We start from the raw sequence: 23,353 nt of genomic DNA, 5'->3' as shown, positions 1-23,353 counted from the left end.
CTCACTGAGTGGTTTATAAAGTATGATCCCATTCTGGTAAAAATCAATGGTAACAATGATAAAGTTAGGATATGCAGGGAGAACAATTGGAGGAAAATGCACCAAAATGTTAACAATGAGTACTTGGGGATGGGGTGAAGTGGGATGGTATTTGGGGAGAGTTCACTGTACCATGTTTCCCCCAAAATAAGCCCTAGCATGATTTTTCAGGATGCTTGTAATATAAAATAAGCCCTACCATATTTCCCCGAAAATAAGATTGGGTCTTATATTAATTTTTGCTCCAAAAGACGCATTAGGGCTTATTTTATATTACGAGCATCCTGAAAAATCATGCTAGGGCTTATTTTCCAGTTAGGTCTTATTTTTGGGGAAACAAGGTATGTATTGCTCCTGCAACGTTTCAATTTTATACATCTTTGTATTGCTTTTGGATCAGAAGTAAGGGAAGAAGGGAGGAAGGAAGGAAGGAAAGAAAGAAAAGCAGCATTAGAAACATTTCTCTATTCCTCGGCCCCCTAGTCTTGATGTTTTACCCACTCGTTAGCCAAGGTGAGGATTTGGTGGTGAGTTGGTTCATTGTCAAATGCTTTTTTCTCAAAACAGAGATACTTTCTTTCTATAGCTGCAGATTTTATCCCACAGCATACGACAGCAGTTTATTGCCTTCATTCATTTGTAATTGTTCTGTTTCTCATCAGGACATGCTGCACCTGTAGGCATTTATATATTACAATACTTGAGGTAACTCACTGCAGTATTTGACCACTGAATTTGACATTTATTTATATATCATTTTTAGTTAAATTGGTAAAAAAAAATCATATTCTTCTATTTTAGTGTGTAAGTACTCAATATATGAGGGTATTTATTGCAACAGAAAGAATGGAGAATTTAAGTTGCTGAGATTAAAATCTGCCATAGACTGCTCATTCAAAACTGTAAGGTTCCTATGGCTCTTTAAATTTTAAACATGTCTGCACACATACAACTGGAAATTTTCACACCTAATATTGCTTCAGTTTCCAGGAAGTATATGTCCTTTTATGTTTAGAGACCCAGCCTAACAAAATTTGGCATATTTTAATAGGTTGTTTTTTGTTTTGTTTTGCAATTTATGTCATGAATTCACTCATTTAACAAACATCTATTATTATCATTAGTATTAAAAATAGTAACCCACATCTAGTAGGTATTTACTACTTAGTGGTGGTTAATTCCAGCTAACATTTAATTCCCATTTATGACCTGCAGCTCTTTAATTAAATGCCCCCTTTTTTTTGGCTTGGCATTGGGAACGATACAAAATGCACTGGACCCTGACAGTATATAAATAATCCAAATATGGCTCTGTGCTCAAAAGGAAGGTGAGACAGTAGGTTATGCAGTTCCTAGACTGAATAAATGACTTCCCTTCAAGGAAATCAGGAAGCTTCATGAGAGATTTGCCATTATATTTGAGTCTTTTTTTTTTTTTTTTAATTTGAGTCTTTAAGCAAAGGATTTGGTCATTTGGAGAAGAGGAGGGACATTCTAGATAAAGGCAGAGCTAGGCATGTGCAGGTCAAGTGCAGGGTCCTGGGTGCAGAATGTGGTACATGAAGGGTAGACACAGGAAAGATGGCTACAGGGGCAGCTGGCAAGAATGTTCTAGTTATAAGGGCCAGTGAATCATTTATCCCAATACCCTCATTTTACAGAGGAAGGCATTAAGGCCCAAAGGGAAGTCCCCTCAGTTTTCAGTGGTGAGGATGTAATCAGACCTCAAGCTCTCCTGGCTCCCACATTTGAGCTTCCAGTTAGGCTGGACAGATCAAGGAGGGCCTGCAATGCCAGGCTAGCACTGGATGGTCATCTCAATACAGAGGGGAGCCGCTGAAAGTTCTGAGCAGGATGAGAGTAGTAAAGGTGAGGCAGGGGCTTTCTAGGCTAAGTGACTTGGAAATTGGAAATTATGTTTTGGCAACTAATTTCAAATCTCATGGCTTCTGTTAACAGAATCATATCTACAAAAAATGATTAGCGCAGTTAAAAACAATCAGTTCTTCTCAAAGTAATTATTTGACTGAATGTAACTTCTTTTAAAAAGTCATGCCTTTAGATACAGATTCTGGTTTAAGAGTGCATTAAGAAGGGTGGGAGAAAGTGGGCACTTTCTGTAATGGGAATCAAGTGCTCGATTTGCCTATACTTTTGAGTCTTTGTTTCTGCCTTCGGGGATAGTCTGTCACTTGATTACACACCCCCATATACCTTGTTATTTTCCTTACATTTGACAGAGATCAAACATTGACTCTTTTTTTTCTTTTTCAGTTCTTTACTAGAGGCTTTACATTTATATTTATTTTTAACTTTCCCCAAAAGTAGCATCTCCCAGTACCTCATATGATCGGAACAGTGATCAACGAAAGCGGTTGCCTTTGGCCACAGACACACAGAGCCTCCCAATGGGGGAGCCTCAGCAGTATGAATCTCATTCCCCTCACCTGTAGAATTGCAGGCCAGAGTCACACCTTACAATCACCTGAGTTCTCAGGGGGAGGCAAAGTGCAGTCAAACTGTCTGGGGTTCCAATCCCATCTCTGCCACTCATGAGTTGTTCAGGTCTTGGGCAAGTCAGTTAACGTTTCTGAAGCTGATTCTCATCTGTAAAACTGAGCTGGCTAATGATAACTCATCTTGGGTTTGCACTGGTTGCTAGACAATGGGCCAAGAGATTTGACCACGGTGCCAGGTAAGCATCATTTTCTACATTAGCCTTTATGAATTGGCTCGCCCACAAACGTCAGGACTGACAAGCTGCTCACAGAACAGCAGCGTTTCTGAGAGGAGTTGTCAATTCCTAAGTAACTGGTGCCCTTATTTTAGATGAGTTCTGCAACTAAAGACGTAATAAAGCCACTTCACAGTTTACTTCATCAGGGTCAATTAAAAAAAATAGTTTTAGGTCTACAAAACAATGTAATAGTTAGACATTTACACCCCTCACAAAGTGGTAACACTCTCCCCCAATCTACTAGGGGGTCAGTTGTTTTGAGAGCATTACTAAGAGCCTTTAAGGAAGACATATTTCCATATCTCTGATTTATGTAAAATTATCCACCCTAAAGCAAAACAGTCTCTCTCTCTCTCTCTCTCTCTCCCCCTCCCTCCCTCTCTCCCTCCCTCTCTCTCTCTGGCCTGCTTCCCAGCTGTTCACATTCCCTCCGGGATTGTTAGAAGCTCCACTTGCTCTGCAGGAGCCAGAGGAAAGTAAACAGCTCAGCCTGCCAGGCACCCCACCCACCATTTTATTTTCCTAAATCACTCCTTTAGCTAATATTTCAGGGATAGACACGCGACGCATCTGGCTTCAACCAAATATTTTCAGTCACCGGGATTCCAAGGTAAATATTTGCCAGTTTGATTGCAGTAACATTGGTAGCATGAAACAGGGAGCCATTTATTAACTTTCAATCAGAGCGGTCACGCTGGCTCGGGTGTCGTGGCCCCGCCCCCTTCCCCATGAGCCCCCGCGCGGTCCCGCCCCCGCGCTTCCGGCCTCTGTGTTTTGTGTCGTGTGCTTGTGGCCTGAGCCTTTCTGAGGCTGATCCAGGTGAAGCCCAGGAAGGAGAAGACACGGGGATGACTGAGTTGTTCCCTTCCCAGAAATCATTTCTTTTTCAACAGGTGTTGCCTTTCCTTACGCCCTGTGAGTTGCCATAAGCGTTGGCTGTGGCCATTTGGAGGTGTGGAGACATACCAGATAAGGGTTAGCAAGTCTCCCAGGAGGACTCCTGGTGCCAGCCGTGTTTTGAAGTGAAAGAGCCAGGGAGCTGCCTCCTAAGACCTGTTTCTATTAGTTAAATTGCTACCTAGAAATTCATAACGTTGGCCCAAGATTTTGAACTGCATGCAGTGAAGAAACAGTGCTCTGGGCTTTGTGTCTTAAGTCACTTGCACTTCAGTTAGAATGAATATATTAAGCCTTTTTCTTAGAGGCACATTTTATGTAGGAAGAATATTAAAGGGGGATGAGGATACGGGAAAATGGAGCGCGGAGGTAGGGTGCATGTGTGTTAGAAGCAAACTTCCTACCTCATTCTATGGCAGGGTTGCTTAACCTTTTGGGGTTCCTTTTGAGACTCTACAGAAACAAAGGACTATTTATTTCTCCAGGGAAAGATTTGTGGACACAGTATTCTGTCTATAATCTGAGGAGATTCATGGATTCCCCAGAACCCATTTACAGACTCCCCATGAGGGATCCGTGGACCCCAGATCGGAAAAGGTTGGGTTTTAGGTGCAGCATGCCCTGGTGCAGGACCAGGACATTCCTCGTCTTACTCAGGGGCGGGACTAGGGTGAGGAGAGTGAGGCACTCACCTTGGGCACAAACTGTAAGGGGGCATCACAAAATTTAGAAATCAAGATAAATAATGGTTTAATGCAATATTTTAAACAATCAAATCTGCAAACTATGGCTGTGGCTTGTCACCTCTTTTTGTAAACAAAACTTTATTCAAACCAGGCCTAGGATTAGGATGAGATGGATGAAGCAGGGTTGCACAAGTGCAGGGTCACATTCTGTCTTGATTTAAAATTTAGATACTTTGTTCATCATGAATTTTTTATTTTTAAAATAGTGCATGAAGATATTATTTGTTTTGATTACTGAGTCTTTTGAACTCCCCCCTTTAATTTTGCAGTGGACATTAGTACCTTGTTTGCCTTACCCTATCCCCAGCCCTGCTTGTGTCCTGGATGCTGTTCAACTGAAAAAACAAATGTAAGTGATCACTTGCTGTGTGTGAGGCCCTGAGCTCCCACATTTCCAGACAGCAAGGGTAGTGGGAAAAACTGATTTGTCAGGAGCATGGCGGTCTGGTCTTGGCTCTCCCGTGTCCTGCTGGATGACCTTGGCCAGGTCATTTAACTTTTCTGAGCCTCTTTTTACCTGCAGAATGAGAGGGTGAGAGTGTGTACTTTTCCAGTTCTAACAATCTATGGTTCTGTGACTTTGAAAGAGGCAACTAAGCCATATTGTTCCCTGGAAAACCAAGCCCTCAGTGCATACCCAATTCTACATCCCAGCCTTCTAAGTATTTCCTTGATTTGCCTCCTTGATGGAGGGGCTTTGCAATATGACAGCCTTTCATCTGTGTTAGGGTGAAGGCCCTAACCATCAAATATCTCCTGAACTGGAATACTTATTGCTAGAATCAAAGATTTTGAGAACTGATAAGAGTAAAATGCATAGAGATGATTTTGTTTTAAGGAAAATGAGGCTCAAACGGGTGAAGTCAGTTGACCAAGGTGGCACAGTGCCAGATTTAGAACGAAAACCCCAGTCTCTGACTGCCATCCAATTTTCTTTCTATCACACCATGATGAGATATGATGCTTGCCTTCCTATTTCTCATTAGAGAATCTCCTAGAAGTACTTTGAATTCTCTCTTATAATGGTCTATCAAACTCCTGTTTTGCTAGTGTTCTCATTATGATGCTGGTCCCCAAATAACTCTGGAATTCACTTAGTTTTGAGGGGTTGGGATCCAAAATTCTTGGTCAGTATCTTATCCTCAAGGCTTTCTCTCTCCCAACCTCATCTTGGATGATTTAATTTCTATGGGGATATTTTTTTAAACTGTGTGGACCTTGAGAAGGAATATATCTGCCAAGAAGGACTCCTCATAGTTAACGGCACAAATTCATAACTAAAATCTAGCAGCCATTGCCAACAGAGGCCTTTGTACTTCAGGGATAAGCCACACACTGAGCTGCCAGCCTCCTGCACTGTACTCCTGTCTGAGTCAACTCTTATGAAGGAGTTCCTGGTATCATCCTTTGACAAGTGGGCTGAGACCTGCCCCATCCAATCTATGCAGCCATCTTCTCATTTGTATCTATATTGACCAATCAATGGCTCCATTACAACCAATTAGAATCATGAAGGCAATCAAATCAGTGATATTTGGAGCAATGAGACTGCAAATTTGGATCCCTCATTTGCATAAAAATGGATCAATCAGGAACCAGGGCAGAAACTTTGTCTATAAAAAGTAGCCTTCCCTTTTGGGGCATGGAGGGTAGCATATTTTTGGTTTCAATTGGAGGCTAAGTTTCCCCGGTTTGCAAACTGTTCTCTTGAAGAAAGTTTCACCTCTTTCCGCACCCCTGATTTGGGGCTTTTGTCAGTATTATATTGGTGGCAAGGAACTTCGTTGACAACTGCTACAAGGTACATAATCTTAGAAAGCTCATTTCCTCCTTGTTTCTTTTGAAAGGTATTTTTAAACGTGAAGAGAACAAATGATGCATAACTATTCTATGAGGTAGGTACTGTTATTTTTCCTATTTTACTGATGAAGAAACTGAGGAACAAAAAGTCTAACTTGCCCATGGCCTCTCAGCTAGTATCAGAACCAGGATTCAAATCCAAGCATCTGGACCGTGACTCCAGGGTCTGTGATTTTAACCAGCACACTGGCCTCATTTGTAGGTCATTTCTCCTCAGCTTGAACAATTCCAGTGATGGGAAGCTGCCTCAGGAGATCCCTGTTCTATTGGTGGGCAGCTTCATCAATTAGAATTTTGATGAATTTTCCTTTTGTTTGTTGATATAGGCCATAGACAGTTGTCCAAAAATGGTTTCTTATTATCTAAATAAGAAGAAAGCTTAAAAAAAAAGCAGAGTGAAGAACACAAAGAATAAATCTCTCAATCTGCCCTGTCTCCATCAAACATTCCTGACCCACTGCCAGTTCTGTGGGTTTCCTGAAAAGACACAAAGTTCCCTCTTTCAGTTTTGTCTTTTGAAAGTAAAATCCCCACCTATGTGTTTATACCTTGTTCCAGGAAAAATTTAAGGTGGCCCACATGGATTATAAAATGTGATTAAGAAGCATAAATTAAAAGTATATGAACATGATCCAGCAATTTTACCTTTAGGTATGTCTTTCAGTAATAGTTACAGTAGTTTACAAGGATAAATATTCAAGGGTCTTTATTGTATCATTTTTGCAATTGTACAAAAAAGTGTAGGCAATTTGTACATCAATACAGAAATGACTAAATAAATAATGGTGTAACTTTATTTTGAAATGCTCTATAACTGTTAAAAGGTAACTTTTTATGTACTAACATGGAAAGAAAACAACACAGTGTGGAATTTAAAAAATAATTTTTAAAAATAATTTTACTTGGTATGCATTGAAAAAGGTTTGGAAGCATATACTCCAAATTACTAACAATGGTTACCCCTGTGGGTGGAAGTGATGATAGGAAAGGGTTCGAGAACTTTCGGTAAGTCTAGATCACCCTATTACATTTTAAGCTCAAAAGGCATGGGTTTTCTGAGCACAATGGCTCAGATCCAACACTTCCTTAATGTTCAACTAATGTTTGTTGAATTGATTAGGAAGCTGGATCATATCTTCACTATGTATTGGTAATTTAAAGTTTATTGCTGGTAAAGTAGATCATCATCTTTTAAAAAAGCTATTCCAAATCAGCCTCCCCCTAAAAAGTATCAAAGTTGATTCTCTGCTCTTCAGACTACTTTTGACTGTTTTGAATGCATCAGTATTAAGATAAACTCCTTATTTGCCCTGGAGAAAATCATTATTGACATTTTAAAAGTTGGTGCTCAATGACATATTATGTCACCTCTATTGTCATCCCAGTGGAGGTACAACAGTTTAAAAAAAATAACATTTTTTTCTTATTTCAAAAGTTCATTGAAGAAAATGTGGAAAATAAGAGCGTAAAGAAGAAAAGAACCTGTAATCCCACACTAAAGAACCTTTAAATGTACTTTTTTCCATCTGTTTTCTATGTACAGCACTTTATTTAGATTTTGGTGTGTGGGGGGTATATTGGAGAACAGTGTATTTTTCCAGGACCCATCAGCTGATGTCAAGTCGTTGTTTTTTCAATCTAGTTGTGGGGGGTGCAGCTCACTGACTCACGTGGTACTCGAACCGGCTACCTTGGTGTTATGAGCACCACGCTCTAGCCACTGAGCCAACCGGCCGCCCTTTTTAGTAGATTTTAAAATTGTGGCAAACATACATAACAAAATTGATCATTTTAACCATTTCTCCTTTTAAATTGAGGAAAAACTGGTATATAACATTATATTAGTTTCAGGTGTACCATATAATTCAATCTTTATATATACTGTACAGTGATCACCACAATATGTCTAGTTATCATCTGTCATCATACAATTGATCCCCTTCACCCATTTCGCCCACCCCTTCACCCCATTACCATCTGATAACCAACAATCTGTTCTCTGTATCTATGAATGTTTTTTGTTTGTTCTTTTGTTGTTTAGATTCCACATGTAAGTGAAATCGTATGCTATTTGTCTTTCTCTGACTTATTTCACTTAGCATAATACTCTCAAAGTCCATCCATGTTGTTGCAAATGGCAAAATTTCCTTTGTTAGGGTTGAGTATTATTCCCTTCTGTGTGTGTGTGTGTATGTGTTTGTGTGTACCACATCTTCTTTATCCATTCATCCATCGATGGACATTTAGGTTGTTTCCATATCTTGGCTATTGTAAATAGTGCTGGAATGAGCATAGAGGTGCATACATCTTTTTGAATTAGTATTTTCATTTTCTTTGGATGAATACCCAGAAGTGGAATTGCTGGGTCAGAAAGTAGTTCTATCTTTAATTTTTTGAGGAGCATCCATACTGTTTTCCATAGTGGCTGCACCAACAGTGTACAAGGGTTCCCTTTTCTCCACATCCTCTCCAACACTTATTTATTGACTTTTTAATAATAGCCATTCTAACAGTTGTAAGGTGATATCTCATTGTGGTTTTGATGTGCATTTCCCTGATAATTAGTGATGTTGAACATCATTTTATGTGCCTGCTAGCCATCTGTATGTCATTTTTGGGAAAATGTCTCTTTAGATCTTCTGCCCATCTTTAATTGGATTTTTTTTCTATTGAGTTGTTTGAATTCTTCATATATTTTGGATATTAACTTTTTATCAGATAACATGATTTGCAAATGCTTTCTCCCATTTGGTATGCTACTTTTTCATTTTGTTGATGTTTCCTTTGCTGTGTAGAAGCTTTGTCGTTTGATGTAGTCCCACTTGTTTATTTCTATTTTTGTTGCCTTTGCTTTTGGAGTCAGTTCTAAAAAATCCAACACCAAGACCGATGTTAGGAAGCTTACTGTCTGTGTTTTCTTTTAGGAGTTTTATGGTTTCAGGTTTTACATTCAAGTCCTAAATTCTTTTTGCATTAATTTTTGTGTATGTGTATGATGTAAGACAGTGGTCTAGTTTCATTCTTTTGCATGTGGCTGTGCATTTTTTCCCAGCACCATTTATTGAAGACACTTTTCCCCCCATTGTATATTCTTGGCTCTTTAGTCATAAATTGCTTGACCATATATGTGTGAATTTATTTCTGGGCTCTCTATTCTGTTCCATTAATCTATGTGTCTTTTTATGCCAATACCATACTGTTTTGATTACTGTTGCTTCAATATAGTGTGAAATCAGGGAGCGTGATAGCTTCAGCTTTGTTCTTCTTTCTCAAGATCGCTTTGGCTATTTGGGTTCTTTTGTGGTTCCATACACATTTTAGAATCATTTGTTCTATTTCTGTAAAAAATGCCATTAAACATTTGATAGGGATTGCATTGAATCTGTAGATTGCTTTGGGCAGTATGGATATTTTAACAATTTTAATTCTTTTTTTAAATTAATGAATTTATTTTTCAATTGCAGTTGACATACAATATTATATTAGTTTCAGGTGTATAATGTAATGATTAGATATTTATATAACTTATGAAGTGACTGCCTCAGTCAATGTTAATTCTTTTGAATTAATATTGTTAACATTTTAACAATGTTAATTCACCATTTGTTGAAAAGACTTTCCTTTCTCTATGCGTAGTGCTTTTTTGAAGCCAGATTTACTCAGGCTGGAACCCAGGCTGCTTCTCTGGGCTATCCTTACCCTCACTGGCATGTGCTCAAGGGATTGTAAAGTTATTTGACTGGGAACAAAGGGAATACACAACGAACTGGAACCTAGTGCAGAAGCATGGTGGCCCAGTAGCCCCTAGTGAAAATGATTGTTGAATATTGATTATAAAATGCTTGCTGGAACCTTGGCTAAACTAGTTTCATTTATCATGAAATGCAGATGCTGAAAAGAAGACCTACTTCCTTTGTTTGCCAAACAATAGTATAAATGCTGGAATATTATTATGGCTAGTGGACATTATTGTGGTTAATGTTTATGGGGAGAGTACTGTGTGCTGCTGTGTTAAGTGCTTCACATGTATCATCTCATTTAATACAGCCATGCCTTGTTTTATTGTGCTTTACTTTATTGCACTTCATAGATGTGTTTCTTACAAATCGAAGGCAAGACCCTCCATCAGCAAAAAGATTACATACAACTTGCTGTATTGCAATACTCACCTTATTGCGGTGATCTGGAACTGAGCCCACAATATTTCCAAAATACAGCTGTACTCAAAACAGTCTTATGAGGTGGGTACTATCATTTTCACCACTTTGCCATGTCTAGGCTTCTTCTGTTGTCTGTATATCTACCTTGCAGAACTGTTGTGAGGATTAAATGAGAGTAGTGAACATATAGGGCCTAGCCACGGACAGGCACATGATAGAAGCTTAACAGACAGTAATTCCTTTTCTTCAGTCCAGGAAGTGATTTCAGTAAGCACAAACCACATTATATGAGGATTCTGCTTGGTTTCTAACAGTCTTGAATTTCCTGATACTTCCCCTTCAAGGTGAATTATAATGATTATACCTGTCACATAGGAAAGTCTGATACTATTTATTTATGAGACTGGAATACCTTGTAACCAGCTACTTGCAAGGCCGAAGCCAAGAGACTGTTTATTATCAGACACTGGAAGACTTCTACGGTCACTCATTTAGGAAGTGAACAAGTACCAGCAACCCTGGAAACAGCAGGCTGTGTATTGTATTTTGGTCTAATATGTTTGTGATGTTTTAATACTCCATTGTTTGGGTTGATAAAAATGCCATTTCATTTTACTACCTTTGCTCACCACCTTTATTGATTTTTTTTTTTTAAATAACGATTACAATGAAGATGTACGACTAACGGCCTGAATCCAAACTAGAAGAGGCAAGCAAGGCTTAACTTAGTTAATACATTAGTATAGTCCTTGGTGGTTGTACTTATTCTGGGTCACATTTTCTGCATATTATTTATACGCTCATTGGATGGATTCAGGCAACACGTTTCCTCTTTGGCTGCAGCTAATAAATTAACTGGCAGTGGGATCAAGTCCTGGTCCTCAGTGGCAGCTGGGCCCTCCCTCCCTTGGAGCCTTTCTACAATCCCTTCATTTATTGCTAATTGACTTCCTAATTCCCCACAGCAGCTGTTGTAACCCTTTCCCACTTTCTTCCGTCCCTTTAATCTTCTCCCTGCTCTCCACACTCCGAGCAGCAGGTGATGATGCATCTGTGATCAGTTCTCTTTCCCATCGCCTCTGGCATGGCAATTTCTGTCAAATAAAAACATTACGGTGTGTCCTCATCCACCTGATTCAGGGGATCTGACACTGTGAGATTTCTGGATCTTCCCCAAAGTCAAAACGACCATGAAAGATAAACATTTTGAATAGATTCAGGACATCGAGGCAGCCACGACAGCACAACTGAAGACACTCATGAAAGAGGACATCCAGAACTGCTTCAGACAGTGGCAAGAATGATGGGATGTGTTTGAAGCGAGGGGGTGTATTTTGAGGGGATTAACACAATGTGCCTTTTACTGTGATAATTTTTTAAATTTAAACATTCATTGTAGTTTTTGATCACACCTTGTATTTCTGATTATTTCTTTAGTAAAAATTTCTGAATGGAAGTTCCTGAATGCATATTTTAAGTATTTAGAACCCTATTTTTTGCAAAATATAAACATTTTGGGAGAGTAGCCTCCTATTATCACTTCAATTTTAATCCCCATTCACTAAATTCCAAGCAATCTGCCCCTTCCAACCATCAGTGAATTGGCTCTGTAAAGGATAAGGTCAGCATCAGTCACTATTCACAAGCCTTCTCAGGCCTTATTCTGCCTAATCTTTTTGCAACAACTGCCGCTTTCTTTCTCTTTTAAAAATGTTTTTTCCTTCTGTTTACCTGAGTCGTTCTGCCTCTCTGGTAACATATTTTCAGGCTCTTGCTTGGTTCCTTGTCTTCTGCCTGATCTTTCCCTTATTTTCCACTCTACTCTACTCCCTTATTTTCTATCCCAGATTTTCAACTATTGAATTAATGGCAATGCCACATAGATCTCAGCATAAATCTGACCTGATTTTGGGTCTGCTGGCCTCTGCAGCTTCGCATCTCACCATTCTTCTCTGACTGCTTCTCCCTCTCCCTACTCTTTATGTGTTAGTAGTTCTGAACCACTTGTGTTTTCTCTGCCTTTGGTCATGCAGTGCTCTGTACTTGGAATTCCCTTCTGCCCTTCTTCACTTGATATGCTTTACTTACTCTTCACGATTCACCTCTTCTGGGAAGTTCCGTGACAACTCTCCACTCCCACTCTTCTGCCTCTTTGTCCCTCGGCCTGGCTGGGTAGGGTGACCCTCCTCTATGCTGTCATGTTCATGCTTCTCTCCTTGTGCTGTGTGATGGTGGTTTGTCTCCTCCTCTAGGCTCTGAGCTCCTGGAGGGCAGGAATTGTGACTTTGAAGATTATACCCCCCGAGTGTAGCATGGTGCTTGTCGTCTCATAGAGACTTGTTGTGTACATTTTCCATCCCTCGGTCAAATCATACTCTGATCTTCCTCTGGGAACCTGTCCACTGCCTTCCTCTTGAGCCATAGGTTTGGGTGGAACTGACCAATCCCACCCTAATCCTGCAAGGGTAGGTCCTTACTAGCCACATTACCCAATTACAGGAAATGATAAGAAGAAGAAGGAAAAAAAAAAAAAAAAATATATATATATATATATATATATATATATATATTTAAAGAAAAGCTTTCTTTCTGTTCTGTGCTAGCTATTAGAAGAGATGTGTTTCTCTTCAATTTAAGTTAGAATTGTTTATCCACTTTGCCAGCACGCAGGGGTGCCTGGAACTGCCTGAGAGCTGTGTGGGGAAGATGAAGTTAGTATCCTAGAAAGCACAGAGTGAATCAGCCTCTGCATGTGCGTATGTATTATTATTTGATTTAACTAATCACGTGTGTTATGTTTCTCATGTCCCAGGTGCTGCTCTACATGCTTTATAAATATTAACTCATTTAATCATCATATCAATTTTATGAAGTAGGTACTATTATTATCCCTATTGTACAGCAGACAAAAGCAGTGCAGAGAATGGCTAAATAACTTGCCCGAGGTCACACAGCTCAGATGCGAGGATTTGAAGCTGGGCTTAGTCACCAATCTTACGCTGTCATTGTACAGTGGCACCAAAGAAGAGCAGGGCTTTCTCTCAAGTCAAACATCTATTCAATGCGATATCCTTTCTTCATTGTGTTTCAAATCCAGGTGACTGTGTATGTCCTGCACCTGGATGCAGAATGAGGAGTCACTCAGGCAGGCCTTATGCTTTCTTGCCCCCGGCTAATTAACACACAGCCTATGATCTCTGAGCAAGCTTTTTACATCAGAAAGCCAGATTTTTAAATGCTCCCTGCTCAGAAGCTACCATGTTTCCCTGAAAATAAGACCTAGCCAGACAATCAGCTCTAATGCATCTTTTGGAGCAAAAATTAATATAAGACCTGGTATGTATTATATATTACATATTATATTGTATTGTATTATATTATATTATATTATTATTATATTATATTATATTATAATGTTATAGACTTGGTCTTATATTATAGTAAAATAAGATGTGGTCTTACATTAATTTTTGCTGCAAAAGACGCATTAAAGCTGATTGTCTAGCTAGGTCTTATTTTTGGGGAAACATGGTAGGCAGGAGTCTGTCTCTTCCTGTGGTTTATTGGATCATGGACTATGAGGGTTGAAAGGGGTCCTTAAAGATGATCCCCTCTGACCCTCTAAGTTACTGATGTGAAAACTGAGGCCCATGAGGAACTGTGTCTTGCTCAAAGTCAAAGAGGGAATTTGGGATGCACTAGGACTGGTCCTTTTCTCAGGATGCCCAGGTATGTTGGTATGCTTGCTGTACCGGCGGTTTATAGCCCTTTCCATTTGAGACTTTCTAGAACTCAGAATGTACCAGGCCAGGCTGAGAGTGTGGTGACAAGGTTTGGGTCCCGCACCACCAGGACTAGAAAGCAAAGGGGAACGGTCAGCTCAGACACAGGCATAAGCAGGGCAGGGGCTCCAGTGCCTGACCCTCCCACCTCCCAGGAACCCCGGAGACCTTGGTGGGCATGTCAAGGTCACTTTTGACTCTTCATCTTTCGTGATGTTTCAGAGGTATTTGACAATGTTACCCATTCTGTCTTCCAAACTGTTTTTCCTCCATGACACCACGACGTCTTGGCTTTCTCCCTCTTCCTCTGGCTGTTCCTCCTCTGACCCCTCTTATGAGTTCTTCTTTCTCCACCTGATGGCTGCTGTCCATCATATACGCTCTCTTGTTCTCCCTTGCTGGGGGAGAAAAAGAGAGACAGATGTCACCTATCCCCGTGGTTTTAATGATTTACACGCTGCTATTTCTCAAATTCATATCTCCTGTCTCTCTCCAAATGTCAGTCCCATAACTTCATGTTACCTGCTGGGCAGCTCCACCTGGGTAACCTATGGGCATCTCAGCACCCACATAGACAAAACGGCTCATGTTGTCTCTCCACCTCCTGCCCTCCTATCCCAGGTCTGTTTTTCCTCGTGGTCTCTGTCTCAGTAAAGGTCCCCTCCCGCCCCCCAGCTCTGCAGTCTTGACACACTTGACTTTTCCTTCTCATCCCCACAGCCACCTGCCTGGTTTACGACCTCATCACATGGAGCAGCCTTGTAGCTGTTCTCCCTGCTTCAGACTCATCCCACTTCAACCTGTTCTATACATTGTAGCCCAAATTAACTTTTCTTACATTTTCAAAAACTGCATTTTTAAATTATAAAATTGATACATATGTATAACAATTTCAAACAATATAATAGACTATAAAGTAAAACTGAAAGTCTCCCTTATCCCATATTTCCAACCTTAATGTAGGTAAACAGTTTGGTGTATTTTCTATCAGACTCTTTTCTATGCTTGACAAATAAATATTAACTGGGCATCTACTATTGACTATATGCCACTTTATTTTCTAGCAATCAGAACTGTCAGTTCTTTGCACATGCCAGCTCTAGATTCCCTCCTTGATTTTGCCCATGCTTTTTCCTCCATGCTTCCCTCACTATCCTTCCTCCAGCCAACACCTACTTTTTTTTTTTTAAACTCATGTCGTGTGTCAGCGCCTCCCCGACACCCCCAGATGCAGTGAGTGGTAGGTCCCCCTTTACCTCTTTCACTGCATTATCATGCTGCAGTATTATGAGCTCTTTTGTGCTGCTTTCTCCCCCTAAGTTTGAGCTTCTTGAAGGGACTGTGCCTTATTCTCTGTAGTACCCCCCACACTTAGTATAGACCTGGCACGGTGTTCAGCTCCCATGACTGAGAGCTATGGCTCTTATTACTGCCTGAGAATTAAGATAGTGCAAGTGGGAGGGAGATGTTCCAAGTGGACAGGACCATGAAGCTTCCAGACAGTTCACAGGAGACAAGACAGGGGCCGAAGGATGAGAGGAAGGCTCCAAGCAAGAGTGGGGACGGGAGCCTGGTGGCGTCAAAGGAAGGAATTAATATTTATAAAGGCTTTATAAAGGATTTTCCCACTTAGCACCTTGCATAGATTATCTGGTTGAATCCCCTCAACAGAACCACCCCCATTTTGTAGGTGAGAAAACGGAGGATCGGGATGTAAAGTACCTTGCCCAAGATCACATGGAGTAGCAGAGCCGAGGTTCAAACCCAGCTCTGTATGAGTTCAGAGTCCAAGCTCTTACGCACTGTCCGGTTGGTGATCAGGTAGATATGGTGTAGTCGGCACCTACCATTTCCCATAACCCTTCAGGGGTATCTGGAAAAGGCTTGTGTCCAGCAGCTGCTGAACAGAGACACCTAAAGTCCTTCAGCCTCTGGGGAGGTAGGGGGACAGACCCAGCGTCCTGATCAGACACCATGAGCCTTTTCCCTTCCATATTCCCTGAAAGGGGTGCTAAGGCTCTAGTTTATGCTAAAGGGAGTTAGTCTCCCAGGCTTTGGGGGAGGTCATCAAAGGCGTTGGGAAGTCTCATCCAGCCCAGCTTTCCAGGCCTGAGAGAGGCACTGATAGTAATAACAGCTACCTTTTATCCAGCTCATCTGTGTGTCAGAGGCCATCCATACACCCTGTCATTTAACAGTTGCATTTTAGAGACAGTAAAAAATTACCCTGAATCTCAGAGAGGTTGCCCATAACCACTGAAGAAGTTGGGATTTGAACTCAATCAATCCCAATTTACCTCACACCTGCTAAGCGGCCTAGGAAATACAAATTCCATTCCCGCCATCAGGGAGCTCACAATCCTTGTCATTGCCCGTCTCACTCTGTGCTCCAGGTGTCCTGAATACTAGCAGGTCCAGCATGCATGATGCTCTCTCCAGAGCTTCATATATGCTGTTTGCTCTGCCTGGAATGCCTTCCATGCCCCCTGTCCTCTGCTAACTCCTTTTCATTCTGTCTGGCCTCAGCTTGCATGTCACCTGGCTCTCTAAGGCTGGGGACCTCACACTTCTGTTGGGGAGAGGGCATTTGCTGGTTAGCTCGGTACTTCCATTTCCCCTCTTTCAGGAAGTTCTTGCACTCCCCAGTTGGGGAAATTTCACTCCCCATAGTTAGCCTCGTGACTGACACCCCTCCCCCCAGTTCCAGGCATGGGTCTGATTGTTTAAGCCAATCAGCATGCCTGTCACTGTGATCCGTTTAGGGATGGGGGTATACTCAGAAACAATGAACCAAGGAGAAACTAAAGACTTTAAGAGTTACCATAATAGTCACCTTTTCTATAAGACTGAATGAGGAAGGGTGTGGGTATAGAGCCTGGCTATGAGCAACCTAGAATTTAATAGAGGAGAGGCTTCAAGGGTGACAGTCTGGAGAATACAGGCTAGGGGACCTAACCTCCATCTTTAAAAATAGGATCTTTGGTCCTACATATTTACTCTTTGTTTACTTTCAACTTTTTCAGAACCTTGGGCAAGAAAGAGGGATGCTATTCATGGAGGCTCCTTACAGCGCCCACATAATCTTTGCACACACACACACACACACACACACACACACACACACACAGAGTCACACAGTCTTGGGTCATTTAGTATAATAATACTCTTTGGATCATATTCACATACTTTTAATAAAAATTAACTAAAAATTTGCATTACAAAATATTTTCCTAGATATTTTATTTCTCTATGGCCTTTGTTTGTGGTAAAAAAAGTTATAAACATTTATGTAGTCAAATACACCTGTCATCTTGTTTAGAGCCTCCAAGTTTCCAGTCTTTGTTCAGAAGGTCTTCCCTATTCTAAGTTTATAGTGTAGTCTGCACAGTTTTCTTGCAATATTTTTTTCACTGTTTTACTCTTTACTTTTATTATTGTTTGTCCATTTGGAATTTTATTCATTTGCAGTTGTGTTCAGGGCACTGTGTTAATAGGAGTCAGTGCCACTGTTAGCAGCTGTAACAAACCTAAAAACCAATGGATTAAACAGAATAACATGTATTTCTCTTTTACATAAAAGAAGTCTATTGCAGGCCCTGCAGTTGCGATAGTCCTCAGGAACCTAGACTGTATTTAGCTCTACATTCTGCCATCCTTCAGAGGTGGCCCTCATCATTATGGTCCAAGATGAACTCCAGGCATCACATCCGCCTTCCCAGCAGGAGGAGGGAGGAAGGGGTAGATGAAACAAAGGGCACATCCAGGTATATCTGAAAGAAATTTCCCAGAAGCTGCCACACACTAACTCTACTCATCATATGGTCTATAACTGAGTTATAGGCTATGACTAGCCCCAAGGGATGCTGGGAAATATTTTTATTCAAGACAAAAATTCTAAAGATTATAAAGATTTTTATTCTACATCAAGATTCTAAGATGGTGATAGTAGACACGTTGGGATTAGCAACCAGCAGTCTCTGGGGCAGGCACATTTGTGGGGCAGTGGTGACATGTGATGTTCTTCTGTGGCTCTCTGCTGCCAGGGCAGAGAGAAGAAAAGAGAAGGTGAATGGCACAGCTGCAGAGGGTTGAGGGGCAGCAGAAGTATAGGGGTGCCAGGCATGGAGGGTATGGTAAGTGAGTAGTTTTTTGTTTCTTTTTTTCTTCCTCTCTGCCCCTACCCCCCAGCCCCCTAACTCTGGGCTGTGTTCTCAGTCTAGTTGTGGAGTATGCAGCTCACTGGCTTATGTTGATGTTACGGATATTGTGCTTTACCCGGCTGAGGCAGTCGGTCGCTGGCCTGGCCTTCAGCTGGCCAGTCACGACAGCTGCCGGGCACTCACACCAGCCCACGGCCACTCACGCCAGCCCACGCCAGCCCACGGCCGCTCATGCCAGCCACAGCAGCCCAGCTCTATGTCTAGCCGTTCTTCACAATCTTAGCTATATAGGGAGCAGCTCACTGGCTCATGTGGGAATCGAACCGGCCAGCTTGGTGTTAGGAGCACAGCTCTCCAACCACCTGAGCCACCCGGTAGCGCCTAAGTGAGCCGTTTGATCTTGATTAGAAAGGAGAGAAGTCTGTTTGGGGGATGATGGACCGGGACAAAGAAAGAGGAGGGATCAAGGAATTAGGGATCTCAGAGAGATTGAAAAACAGCTAGAGGGCTGGGAGGCAGTGTGAAATAATGGCATATTTGACGGTGACAAGATGAATAGTGTGGCCGTGGAAGTGGGTGATGGACGTGGAGAGAGGTCAGGGTGACACATGTAAGTAAGGTAAGGCATGGCATGGGAGGGTTCTGCCCCTGCACTCTGAGCTGTCCGGGAGGGTGGCAGGAGTAGGGAGACAGGAGAATACAGGGAAGCTGGGAAGCTGGACAGTGTAAGCCCCAAAGGAGTTACGTGGGAGGAAAGCTCCTCCGTCTTGAGGAACACAGGGGTTTGAGGACACTGACCCCCCCTTCTGGCTTCATCTGCTGACTCAGGTAGATACACAGGTGTGAGAGAACAAAAAGTCATCTTGAGGACAGCTGTAGCAGATGCCTGTGACGGGATGACCAGGTCTCAGAGAGGCAAGAAGAGGAGAGAGCCTTCTGTGAGGAAGTGAAGGATGAAGGGGATTGATTTGCTGTGGAAAGAGGGGTCCTGTGGGTGCAGAGGAAAGCTTTGCAGGGAAGTGGAGCCACTGGCGTTTAGGAGAAGAGGCACAGAACAGTCTCTGTGGGGTTGAGAAAGAGCGAGAGAACAAATGAGAAGGCTTACATTTGGACAGTGACTTATGCCTACAAGATGCAACATCTGGGCATAGAGGGTCCACACAGATCCCTGGGGTCAGGTTGTATTGGGGGACCCAAGCTGTGGCTCCAAGTGAGCTGGGCTGGTGCAGGGCTGCTGGCTATGGGCCAAGGCCAACCCAGGAATGGGCTCAGGGTGGCTAGGGGCCACACCAGGAATTTCCAAAGACCTAAATGTGGAGCAGTTACAAGCCAAAAAGTCTTTCCTTCCTTGGAAACCTCCCTTGCTTAGCTCCTCAGGTTTCCAGGATAAAGTCTGAGCCTAGAAACAACCATCGCTCACCCTGCGGCTAGAGACAATCCTGGCTGCCCAGCAATGCCAGCTATCATGCCCTCTAACAGCCATTTTGATTTGAAATCTTTTATGTTTGAGATGGACTTTTCTCTGTTGACAATGGGCTGGGTTTAGCCTATTCGTTAGGTGTGGAACTCCTGGCTTGTGGTAAATCCTGATTGGAAAACAATAGAAACACATTTCCTGGTAAATGTATATGGATATTGGTTGTTCCCCTCCCCACCACCAGCACACACAGTAGAAGCAATTCGAAGCAATTTAGACATGCTCGGCATCTGGCCCTCGTAAAAGATCTTGAGTGAGTCATGATTTTGCACCAACAGAGAGGGCTTGTCTTGCTTGTGGAGAGAATTATATTTACCTCTCATTCTGCCTGTGACCCTCTCTATTGCTTTATGATGATCAGTCTGATTTGTATGCAAAGAGACTGGTGAGATAAGAATTTGGGGAAGGAGAGTAAGAAATGGAGGAGGACCCAGAAAAACTACATATTCAAGGCCAAACCACCAGTTTTGGAGAGAATGATCTGTTTTTGCTTGTAAGGAGCTGGGGGAGGGGGGGGAAGGCAGTAGAAAGAGCCTTATCTTGTGAGTTAGGAGACGGCCTCTACTACTAGCTGCAGGCCACTCAATCTCTTGGCTCCTCAGTTTGCTCATTGGAGAAGTGGGACCAGTAATGGCTGCCCTATCAGGTGGAGAGAGGAAGGGAGAGCTCTTGCTTGGAGCACTGTTTGGTGCCAGTTGTGAAGTGAGCTTGTTAATGCCATCTCATTTAATGCCCAAGACAATCCATGGGGAACTGGCATCAAACCATTCTCAGCTGAAATAACTGAGACATGGATCGACTAAGTGGCTTATCCAAGGTCACAAAGCTTATCAGGGCTCAAATCCACATCTGTCTGGCTCCAAATCCTGTGTTTGTCCTATTACTGCATGCTGACATGAGGTCAGAGACACCTCCCAGTCTTCCCCTGGGGAAGGGAAAAGCCCAGGTGGCTTCCCTGCCCCAAGGCCAAGGTGTCCCTGTGCCCTTGGTCCCCACAGAAAGCCCAGCCAAGCCCACTTCTGTTTCCTCAGAGCCCTGCTCTCCGCTGAGAGAGCAGGTGGGTTGTTAATCTGATAAACGGCTTCCTGCTAAGGTGGGAGGGCGAACTAAAGAGCTGCTGAATTGCCCTCCAGAGTGGCAGGTGGGAGACTCCAGTGCTGTCACCCACGGAATCACTCTGGGACTATGATGTGAACGGGTGAGAGCTTTGGGGTCGGTCAGCCCTGGGTGGGAGTCCTGCCTCTGCCTTTTGCTCCATGTGATCTTAACTTGTCCAACGTTCAGGTTCCTTACCAGTAAAATGTGGAGAAAAATGCTCCTCTTAGTTGTTATGCATATTAAATGAGATAATGTGGGAAATGAGCCTAGCATCTTGTGTCATATGTACATTATGCACAACCAAGAAAAAGCAGCTGTGGTTTCCTTCGGGGGTGGGGGGGACGGGGGAGGAACCTCCAGGGTAGCTATTTAGGCACTGAGTAGTTTTTGTGTCCCATCCCCTAAATCCACATCACAGTTGATCATTTATTCATTTGTTCAGAAAATGTGTTCTGAACATTCAATGTGTCAGCTTCTGGGGAAAAGCATGTATGAGACAGGCAGTGTCCTTGCCCTTGTGGAGCTCAGTTGGGTTGGAACCACGTGGTGGGGACGTGTCTGGTACAGTCACAGAGGGAGCAGGGGCTGGGAATCTAGGCCTGACTGCCCCAGGGGGTCTGTTAGAGAGTCTGGCATTTTAAAATCTAGGTCTTCTTTCCAGGTGTAACAGGGGTCTTATTATGGAAGTGTGGGGCACCCCCTTCCTTAGTGGAGACATGAAAGGCTGGCCTGCCAGACTGCTGAGGAAAGGAGGCAGTGCTCTGGGATGCGTGGTCTCCAAGGCCGTCCTGGGGGTGCTTCCCACCTGGTGCTGACAAAAAAACCACCACCTTTGATGGGGACAGACTGATGCCTCGAGCTCAGAGTTCACGGGATGACTTACTTGTTGTCTGAGGCATTTATAGAGTGTTAGGTGTTGCCATATCTGCCAGAGACGGTAAATGTAGCTCCCGGCCCACTGACTCATGGGTCACCTTGATACTGGACAGATCAGTGAGCTCTCCTGGGAGGCAGTAAAATGGGTGCCTGGGTCCAGGCATGGAACTTGGAGAAAGGGCTCATTGCCGGTCTGCTTGGTAGGAAGCCCAAGGTGTAGCTGAACTGGGGATTGGGTGGGGTGAGGCACAGAGTTCACCCTTCTGGGTTTTCCAAATCTTCCATGATCCAGCCCCTTCCCATCCCACTTTACCCTACTATCCTGCTTGTTCCTCAACAGCCAACACCGTCACCAAGCCAGCAGGCAGTTCCTTATGAGCCCCAAACACATGGGAGCTCACTCAGACATCACTGAGTTTGTTTGCAAATGGATCCCTACTGTTTTACTTTTTTAGCCATAATAGCTCATCTCTCAAACCCAGCTCTCATTCTGCCACCTCCAGAAAGCTTTTCCTAACTTCTATCAGCACCTTTCTCCTCTTGCATCTCCCCATTAATGTTCTCATTCATTCATTCATTCATTCATTCATTCATTCATTCATTCATTCATTCAAGGCATTGGCAAGTCTTACCTGTTCTATATGAAAACTACTTTGCAAATCCATCCATCTCTCTCCACCTCTACTGCTTCTACCCTAGTCACCTTTTGCTTAGATTATTAAATACTCTTGTAATGGGTCTTCTTGCTCTCACCCTGCCTCTCTCCAACCCCTCCATACTCTGTGGAGCATCCAGGGACCTTTTATAAAGATAAATGTTCTCCTGTCACTCCCCTGCTTACCAGCTTCCAGTAGCTTCCCAAACTCCTCACTACAGCCCATGACACTGTTATGTGGCACATGGGGGCTTTCTGAGCATCTTCTCATCCCATCATGCCTCTTGCTCATTTTGCTTCCGGCACCTCAGCCTTCTTTCTGTTCAGCCGAAAGGCCAAATTATTACCCTGCTCAAGGCCTTGGCCCTTGCTGGGCCTTCTGCCTGGAATGGTCTCTGTTCCTTGGTCTCTGTTCCATCCTTCTTATCATCAGCATTCTGTTCAGCTGTAACCTCCTCAGTGAGATCTTTCCTGAACACCTTAGCTAAAGAAGCTCCTGCCTTCCTCACGTCACGTTTTATCTCATTACACCATTTCCTTCCTATCATTAACATTTTCTGAATCTGTTTTCTTTGTATTGTCTGCTTTCCACTAGAGAGGAAGTGCCTCCAGAATAGAAATAGTATCTGCCTTGTTCACTGCTGTATCTTCAGAGTTTAGAATAGTGGTTATCATGTATGAAACCAAAAAATATCACTTAATAACTTATTATATGGGTATTAAATGTCTTCTATGTACGACGCACCAAAAATCAGTAATTACTATCATTGGTTAGAAACAGAAATGCCTATTCTTGAAACAAGGGTTCTCAAAGATGGTCCATGAGATTCTGGTTGTCTGTCAAGGGGTTTGCAAGTGGTTTGATG

The 23,353-nt window shown here is 42.6% G+C and overlaps 1 protein-coding gene across 2 annotated transcripts in view; it reads right to left on the bottom strand.

Moving 5' to 3' along the window:
• The window catches only part of RPAP2 (RNA polymerase II associated protein 2), a 117,008-nt gene that overhangs the window by 9,176 nt on the left and 84,479 nt on the right, over positions 1–23,353 (bottom strand). The window contains exons 13-14 of one of the 2 annotated variants that reach the window (XR_012497300.1): positions 14,463–14,619; positions 13,051–13,557 (exon numbers count right to left, since the gene is read on the bottom strand). The exons of the other annotated variant lie outside the window; for it this stretch is intronic. The gene's annotated coding sequence lies outside the window, so the exon portion shown is untranslated. Of the gene's footprint in view, positions 1–13,050; positions 13,558–14,462; positions 14,620–23,353 lie in introns of those variants that run through there. 2 annotated transcript variants of the gene reach the window in all.

Source organism: Rhinolophus sinicus, linkage group LG06 (genome assembly GCF_036562045.2).
Source record: "Rhinolophus sinicus isolate RSC01 linkage group LG06, ASM3656204v1, whole genome shotgun sequence".
NCBI lineage: Eukaryota > Metazoa > Chordata > Mammalia > Chiroptera > Rhinolophidae > Rhinolophus > Rhinolophus sinicus.
This window is presented reverse-complemented; position numbering and strand designations above follow the sequence as displayed.